Source organism: Argopecten irradians, chromosome 12 (assembly GCF_041381155.1).
Source record: "Argopecten irradians isolate NY chromosome 12, Ai_NY, whole genome shotgun sequence".
In the NCBI taxonomy this organism is placed as follows: Eukaryota; Metazoa; Mollusca; class Bivalvia; order Pectinida; family Pectinidae; genus Argopecten; species Argopecten irradians.
In genome coordinates, this window is record NC_091145.1 from 19,448,992 (window position 1) to 19,458,871 (window position 9,880).

Below are 9,880 nucleotides of genomic sequence, written 5' to 3' on the forward strand. Positions count from 1 at the left end.
TTATCGACTCACAATTTAATCTTTTTTGGTCGTTTTTAATTGTTATCAAATTAAAGAGATGGAAGATGGCTGATATAATCGATGGTATATGATGTAACTTAGTAACGTTCAAATGTCGTTATATATACTATATGTTTCATTGATATTTATCAAGACGGAAGTTGAACTGCTTGAGGTCAAAACAGACGGAAGTTGAACTGCTTGAGGTCAAAACAGACGGAAGTTGAACTGCTTGAGGTCAAAACAGACGGAAGTTGAACTGCTTGAGGTCAAAACAGACGGAAGTTGAACAGCTTGAGGTCAAAACAGACGGAAGTTGAACAGCTTGAGGTCAAAACAGACGGAAGTTGAACAGCTTGAGGTCAAAACAGACGGAAGTGGTTAGTATGTTAGTGAACTAAACTATCAGCAGTTGTCAATCTAGGGTTAATATAAAATGAAGTTAGTGTACGTGAAGATAGCACAGACTGACGTTGGTGTTTCTTGTGGTCAAAACGGTAAAAATATGGGTCAAACTATATTTAAAAAACCTAAGACAATTTATTTAAGAATTTGGAGCCTTTTTAGACAATAATTGGTCGAAAGTTTCGTAGAATTTTGGGTCAAATTCGATGGACGTTTGATTGTTTGTGTCAAGGTCAAGGTCAGCTAGAACGACAGTTGGTGGTTGTATTTTGGGTCGCTGTTGGTCGTTGTTTTTCTAGACGATAGATTTGCCATTTGTGCTGCCAACAAAAAACTTTTTATCAATTGTTTTACTTTGCCCTGTATATATGATGTCTGATTCTATCTCGGACATCACACACAAGCACTTATGGAGTAAATGGTCCGAGACTAGTGATAGTTTTCCTATTGACAGTTATAGCGAGTTTAGTGGTAGTTCTATCGATTTGGAAGGAACTGTCGGAAACAAAAGTTGGAAACATCCGGGACTTGTTTCCAATCACACTGACCTCGGCATACCTGGAATTCCACTCTCAGTATTATCCATGTACTGAATAGTCATCCTACTACGGCTCCGTGACGATGACATATATACTGGAATTCAATGTGGTGACTTATGGGTGAGCATATGATACAAAATAAATGGCAACTATATATACATACTCATCTTCGCTAGCAAAGGCTTCAGATTATGTTACATTCCACCGGTGGCAATCAAAGATGATACATACTGTGAAAATGAATTATTTATTTTGCTTTCATTGAAATCTCTCAAAATAAAGTTACCACTGAAATGTTAAAATACAGAGCAAAATGTCTTGTATTTTATCGATACCAAGTATCTTAAATACGCCCCAGTTATCTGTGATCAGCGTGATTTGTTAAAAAAAGCAAGCAAGACGATTGAGAACAGTTGACAACCACAACTTATGAAAATGGCAACACCAGTCACCCAAACCATGGTTCAGTTGAAGAATTCGATACGATGTTTAGTTGTCCTTAGTTCATCACCAGTTCGTACAGATCGATTTTCTAATAAAAACAATTACCTTCTTAGAACAGTATCAATCACAGCACCAGCTAAATCAATCTGGAAGCAAAGAAAGTGTCCTTGTACTTTTTGAGCATTGTATACTTTTGCTAGCGATGGCTGTGAAGGGATAAAATATATCATTTCAACATGTTATTTCACTTTCTAACTCTCGTACGAAATATCACCGCAATGAATTCTTAGAAAAAGATGCATAATCGATATTCTTATAGAATAATTTCCTTTTTATTGTTAATTATGATACAATTCATTATTTGAATCGAAATTGGGTGGCGAATTCGAATCCCATTAGGACAGTTGCCAGGTACTGACCACTGGAATGTGTTTTTCTCTGTGTATTTCGTTTTTCCTTCAGCATCAGACCTGGCACGACCTTACACGATCCTGTCTGTGAAATGAAGAACTATCACTTGATGATGGCTCCACGTTGATGACGAACGAAACTAATCGGAACACCTCGCACGCGTTGATAGAAAAAGACGAGGAGACACGATTGAAAAAGAACGTTGCGGTTTTTTTTGTTTTTTTTTTACATCGGAAAACGTTTGACACTGTCCTCGAACAGCGGGTTGAGTAAATACTTATGGTACAACATCCTCGCTACTCCTAGCTTTTTTAATCATAGTCGTTATAAATCTACCCTTGACTATCTCGTAGTAAAATTGAAGGCAGTTCAGGAGAAAAAACACCGACCTGATCGATGACAGGCCAGTAGAAACTTCCTTTGAACATTACAGAGAGAGGCGACCAACTTCAAAACCACAAAGTCTGCTATTTAACGGTGTACCGTTATTCGATTGTTTTAATGTACGTCAAAAGATTCAACTACAACCTGCTTGAGATAGTCCAGAAATGTTTATAATTAACGAATATTGAAAGTTAACCATGGAGTATCGGGGATGACGGTTCTATAATCGGTGTATTAACTAAGAAAGCTATGTAAATGTGGCCGTTGACACCTGATCCCAATGCAAGCTTCCCATTACCATCAATACCATGGGATCAATCACAAATCTTGGAATCCCTCCTAAGCTCCTTTCAGCCTCTTTCCCGTTTTATTGTCGGTTTAATGGCGCTATTTATAAATACGGATGACTTTGTCCGTGCTTGCCCAGTCTTTATGAGAGTATTCTTCCTAGATATTTACATAAATGGCATGGCACAAAAATTTTGTCGTTTTGGCTTCAGGAATTGCATAGCCGGTTGTCCATGCTAATTGAAAAATACGATTGTAAAGAAGATTGATGTTGGCTGCAGCGAATGAGGAAATCCAACAACAAACTGACAAAACAATTAATTTCCATGATAACGGATAGGAACTCTGAGCATGAGGCTGAATAGCAGGTTGATATTGGTATGAGTATGGCAATCATTTGATCTAATGACTTTTTCAATCAATGCATGATAAGCATCGATCTACGGGAGGTAGTTTTACTACGGAAAGTTTTGGATTTTGGATACGACTTTCATGAGAGTACGCATTTACCATAGTAACATGTATTTCTGGTGACGTAAAAGATTCTTGTTTATTCCTAGAGACGAAAAAGGATATTGATACAAGATTACTGTTGTCACGGAACATAGTGGAGATTTATGAGAAAATTGTAAACTGATTTTTGTGTGCAATCAAGATTTGAAAAACGTAGGTTTACAGACTTGCATATTTAGATAGTATAAATTAAAGGCCTACTACCTTTCCGAGACGTCTTTTATTTTTTTTTAAAATAAATGTAAAAAGACATCTATAATTTTATAGAGTCGCAAAAGTTATTAACTTATCGTTAACGCTAATACTACACTTATCATCACCTTCTGAACAATTTATTTCAAATGAATAAAATGTTTAATTTTCATAGCGCGGGTCGTCTTATGTTTCCCGCCGTCGTCCTAAGTACCGCGCGGTAGATATATATATAGTATAACTATCACTGCGCCAGACGGCAAATCAGCGAAATGAATAATGTTTGGTGTGGTAACCACATCTTAGCCCATCGATATATATTTTCTTATGTTATTAATGATTTTCAGAAACCTTTATATTTTGCACCGGAAAGGCAGTGGCGCTTTAAATTATGTATGTATCTGATAGAATATATAAAATTAATTAACAAAAAATATAAGTCACATTTAATAAACTCTTAAAGATTATCAGCAGCATGTTCATGTCTGTAAACATTTCCTATCGACAAACATTTGGGAGAGATCGGCCAGTCGAATGCATGAAAAATGATCGAAGATCAACAGTCATTCTTTCTACAAGCAAAACCCAAATCTACAAACAACATATGAACATTGTGTTTGTTGTCAGAACTTCAAATGCCGATACCAGTGATAAAGAATCTAAGATTACAACCGGTTCAATCTCTTGGTCGAGTTTTTCTTTTCCTAATATTTCTAAACAAGCAACGATTGTTTGGTTTGCCATACCAAGGTTTATTGAAAGTGTCACTATAATTAGTACCGTTGGTAAAATATCTTCCATTGAATTGTGGATATTCATTGAAAACGTGGAGAAAACGCGAACATTGGATTGCGAGCGATGCGAAATAAATTGTGAATCTTTTGCACATTTGCATGGCGTATTGAAAAAGCATTCTCACAGTTGTGTTTGTTGTTAAAGAGACAATGCAGCAATATAATGCATCTCCACAGAATACCATTCCATGGATACAAATGATGGAAGGAGAGCTTCTAAGGACAGGATGGGCATACTATGATGTCGCCGAACTCGCAGTGTGACTTAAGTTCAACTGTCAACTCTAGCGCGTAATCGTACGTATAGTTGACGTATCACGAACCACGCACTACGACAGGGGGGCTTGTGTTCGGGAGGTCTCGTCACGGATGCCCGTAATTCTTTCATAAGACGCTCTCCCGTGAGACGGCGTGACAGTCAAAAGAAAATTGCTTGTCCCAGGTTTCTCTGGTAAACAAAATCGTTAAAGTCCATTATAGCATAAGGCGATACCGCTTCCTATAAAACATCGCGATACGTCCCGAACGGTCGTGTACATACCTTATCTATACAATTAGAAAAGAGCTGGGTAAACTATGAGGGTAGTCATACGTATAATGATGTCAAATATATAACGTCCAATATGTGTGTTTGGTAAATAAATGTAATATATGGGAGTAATAATACTGTTCTGAACACTTGTTGTCGTTCCCAGGGGTGCATTTTTATCAAGTCTCCGCTCAGACGTAATCATGAACCGCATCATCACACTGCTATACATGTAGCTATATATCTTAGTCCTACACCCCTTACTACGTAAACATATTCGTCATTTCTGACTGATAAAAAAACAACAAGATGGTTTTTCTCAAGACAAAATTATCGGTGTAAAAATAATCACTTGTCCTGTGCATTCTGGCGACAAAACATTACATAATTTGGGATCCCAAAGGAGATCCAAGGAGTTGAGACTGTAGTTTGTAAATGTAATGATTTATTATGCGTGACTGAACTGGCGAACCATTAGTTAGTATGGGTTTCTTGTAATCTAAGGTAAAGACACGTCTTGTGTATTGGGTCTGACATCGTACATTATTATTATTCATCCTCGATACTCCAGGGGTTACTTTCATTTTCGTTATATCCACCCCTGGACTATCTCATATTAAACTGAAGGTAATTCAGGAGAGAAAAACTGGCCAATCACAGGCATGCAGAGACTCCTTTTGTTGTACATCAAAAGAATCGAATGAAGTTGGGCATCGTTCTCCCTGTAATCTTCAAAGGAAATATTTGCAGGCCTGTGATTGGTCAGTTTTTTCCTCATGGACTGCTTTATATATAAAATGATCCAGGGGTGGACTATAACGTCAGTGATAGTAACCACTAACTAGAGTATCGAGGATTATCTAGGGGTGAATAAAACAACAGTGATAGCAACCCCTGGATTATCGAGAATTACATCGGGCATATCATTGTTATCTAAGTGTAAAGATGTGTCCTTTTATTTCAGCAATATCGTCATTCAAAATAAGAAGACACTTGCCAATCGACACTAAGCGCCCTTTGTATATCAAAGACATGTCCATGCATGCATCTTGTCAGGGTGTTGATTTATTTAAAATAAGTTCCGTTTTTTAAACCTTAAATTTCAGAGAGGCATTCAATAGTTAGGCGGAGAAAACTTTAAAAGATAATCAACAAGATATAAGGTACTAAACTGTTTACGTATGATGCTGGTGATGCTGGTGATGACAGCTCACTTGGCTTTTGTTTGTAGATATGCTGGTGTTGAAATAGAACGCGTTGCCATGTTCATCACAACAACGTCAGGATATCTAAACAATTCCTCAACTTTTTCAAGTCTCGACTGAATACAGCCTGGAAAAGTCACCTTCGAAATTCGAATCGTCATTAGTTGTCTAAGACCGCAGGCATTTGGCTCTGTAGACATTTCCTCTCTCTATATATGTAATACAGCAATACTGTATTACATAAATGTACATGTATATATATATAGAGAGAGAAAATATATATAGAGCCAAACGCCTGTGCTCAGACTAAAGGTATGGCACCACCAACGTTGACTTTATGTAGAACGAATACGGCAGACGGCGACCATCTGTCAGAAATCTTCCGTCCGTCGTTCAGAGCTACGTCATCGCAGTTAGACTTAATGATGCATGATTTTGCGTTAGATCAAGAAAAAAATCTTGGCTAAGCATGGTATATATATATATATATATATGCGAGACACCCATGGTCTATACCACAGGGATCTGGCACGAATTTCTAACCAACAGTATTTATATATATGACATATCAAAGAAACACAATTTAACAAAGAATAACATCCGGGCATCAAACTCACGATCTACGGCACCCAATCGCCTAGCCAAACATATCTGCGCCAATAGGACGTTTTAATGACGAAGTGATAGTCGGTTCGATATACCACTGTGGAAATGTCAATCAGATTAGGCCAAAGAAAATGATGTCTGTTTAGGGTTACCCGACCGACTCTAATTTTTCCCCCGACCCTAATTTTTTTTCCACTTTTCTACGAAAAAACAACTTAAAGTCGGGTTTAGATCTCAGACTCCAGTTTCGGCCATTATTTTACAGTGAAAGACACTAAAAAAAATTCTCCCCGGCCTACCGACCCTATTTTTTTGCCAATGTAACTCTAAACAGGCATATTTTTTTGGTCTTTTCTGAATTGCTGGATCGCATTGTATATACATACATGGATACAAATTGTACATATTTTATATAATCATTAAAGGCCCACTACCTTTCCGGAGCAAAATTTAAAGGTTTCTTAAAAACATTAATACCAAAAGAAAAATATATATCGCCTGGCTTAAGCGTGGGTTACAAAAACACATATACAAACATTCTATGAAAGATTTCGTTGGAAAGAACGATTTCGCTTTTTCTATAATGTACGATAACAGTGGAGATTCATTTCGCTGTTTTGATGCCGTGTGGCGCAGTAAGTGTATAGTCAACTACGCGCGATAGGCACTTCTGTTACATGGACGACGGCGGGAAACATAAAACGACCAGCTAATTAATTTCTTCAGAGTACAAAGATGGTCAACAGAATATTTCACACACTATCAGGAGTTATAAGTTCGCGCAGTAATGGTGGTGGTGGTAGAACTACGTTGAATAATATCCATGTATTTCCTTAAAATGATAGAAGTATATAAATATCGTTTGTATATTTAGGTTTATCGTGCCAGGGGTCTGAGTTACTGTACATTTTGTTAATCGTGTTGCATGATTACAACACACTCAACCACACAGAAGCATTTCCCCACTGCCATAAATCATCAAACTGTTTTATCAAAATAGTAGTTCTTACTCTATACAGACCGTATAAAACGAATCGCGTGTTTATTATTCACAACTTAAAGGCCCACGTACCTTTGGCGGCGTCACAATTTTTAATAGGTTTTCTTAAAAACATTAAATAACATAGAGAAAATACCTAATTCCGAATACGGCCCTAAGATGAGGTATACAACACACCAAATCAAATGCAAGATTATCCTGCGTAATATATGAAAAACTGTGGAGATTCATTTCGCTGTTTTGCCGTCTGGCGCAGTAGTATTCAACTACCGCGCGGTAAATTAGGACGATCGGCGGGAAACATACAGACGACCCGCGTTAGATGGTGAAAATTAACATTTTATTTATTTAATTACTTTTGTTCAGGGAGATGATGAGTTGAGGTGTAGTATTCAACGGTAAGTTAATAACTTTTGTCGACTCTACACAATTATCGATCTCGTTTTAACATTCCCATGTTTTAAAAATTAAAAGCCGTCCGTTTCGGAAAGGTAGTGGGACCTATTAAGCTTTTTTTTTTTTTTCCCTTTAGTAACTGGAACGACCTAGTGATTTTCTAACTAGTGTAATTAAGCATCTCCGTTGTCATATGTATTGGACATGGCAATTGGTGGTGTGCGTACATAAAAATTGGTTGTTCTCCGCAAATACTATCAGGGTGCGGATATATGTTAAAACGACAGTTAATGATAATACATCATGTACCTAGTGAGATGTATACATTTCTCTGATTATGGTGTGCTAGATTCGGAACCCAAGTATTTTATAAGTATACTTTTTTTAAGTCCTAGTGCGGACCATTTGATTAAGTTTTGTATAAATCTAAAATTAAATAGCCAGTGTTCTGCAATAAATATGAGCAAGGAACTAATGTAACTGAATATCCAAAGCGCAATTATGGGGATATAACTAGGTATACTCCAATTCTAGTTCTACTACAAAATTAAGGATAGGCTATACAAACGTTAAATATTAACGTCTAATGAATTTAATTCTAACGAATAGTATCACAATATTGGTCCATTTACATGTCACTATCTGAAAGAACGAAATCCAATCCGAACATCTCATTTTTGTTTTAAAACCCTTGGGGTTCAACACAGTAAAACTATACCTCAATATAGTCGGCAATAGTTAGGCGGAGAAAACTTTAAAAGTTAATCAACAAGATATAAGGTACTAAACTGTTTACGTATGATGCTGGTGATGCTGGTGATGACAGCTCACTTGGCTTTTGTTTGTAGATATGCTGGTGTTGAAATAGAACGCGTTGCCATGTTCATCACAACAACGTCAGGATATCTAAACAATTCCTCAACTTTTTCAAGTCTCGACTGAATACAGCCTGGAAAAGTCACCTTCGAAATTCGAATCGTCATTAGTTGTCTAAGACCGCAGGCATTTGGCTCTGTAGACATTTCCTCTCTCTATATATGTAATACAGCAATACTGTATTACATAAATGTACATGTATATATATATAGAGAGAGAGAATATATATATAGAGCCAAACGCCTGTGCTCAGACTAAAGGTATGGCACCACCAACGTTGACTTTATGTAGAACGAATACGGCAGACGGCGACCATCTGTCAGAAATCTTTCGTCCGTCGTTCAGAGCTACGTCATCGCAGTTAGACTTAATGATGCATGATTTTGCGTTAGATCAAGAAAAAAATCTTGGCTAAGCATGGTATATATATATATATGCGAGACACCCATGGTCTATACCACAGGGATCTGGCACGAATTTCTAACCAACAGTATTTATATATATGACATATCAAAGAAACACAATTTAACAAAGAATGACATCCGGGCATCAAACTCACGATCTACGGCACCCAATCGCCTAGCCAAACATATCTGCGCCAATAGGACGTTTTAATGACGAAGTGATAGTCGGTTCGATATACCACTGTGGAAATTGTCAATCAGATTAGGCCAAAGAAAATGATGTCTGTTTAGGGTTACCCGACCGACTCTAATTTTTTACCCCCGACCCTAATTTTTTTCCCACTTTTCTACGAAAAAACAACTTAAAGTCGGGATTTAGATATCAGACTCCAGTTTCGGCCATTATTTTACAGTGAAAGACACTAAACAAAATTCTCCCCGGCCTACCGACCCTATTTTTTTGCCAATGTAACTCTAAACAGGCATATTTTTTTGGTCTTTTCTGAATTGCTGGATCGCATTGTATATACATACATGGATACAAATTGTACATATTTTATATAATCATTAAAGGCCCACTACCTTTCCGGAGCAAAATTTAAAGGTTTCTTAAAAACATTAATACCAAAAGAAAATATATATCGATGGCTTAAGATGAGGTTACAACACCAAACATATGCAAGATTTCCTGTCTAATGTACGATAACAGTGGAGATTCATTTCGCTGTTTTGCCGTGTGGCGCAGTGATAGTCAACTACCGCGCGGCATTTAGGACGACGGCGGGAAACATAAAACGACCCGCGTTATGAAAATTAACATTTTATTTATTCTAATTAAACAGTTCTGAAGGTGATGATAAGTGTGCTAGTAAACGTATAGTTAATAACTTCTGC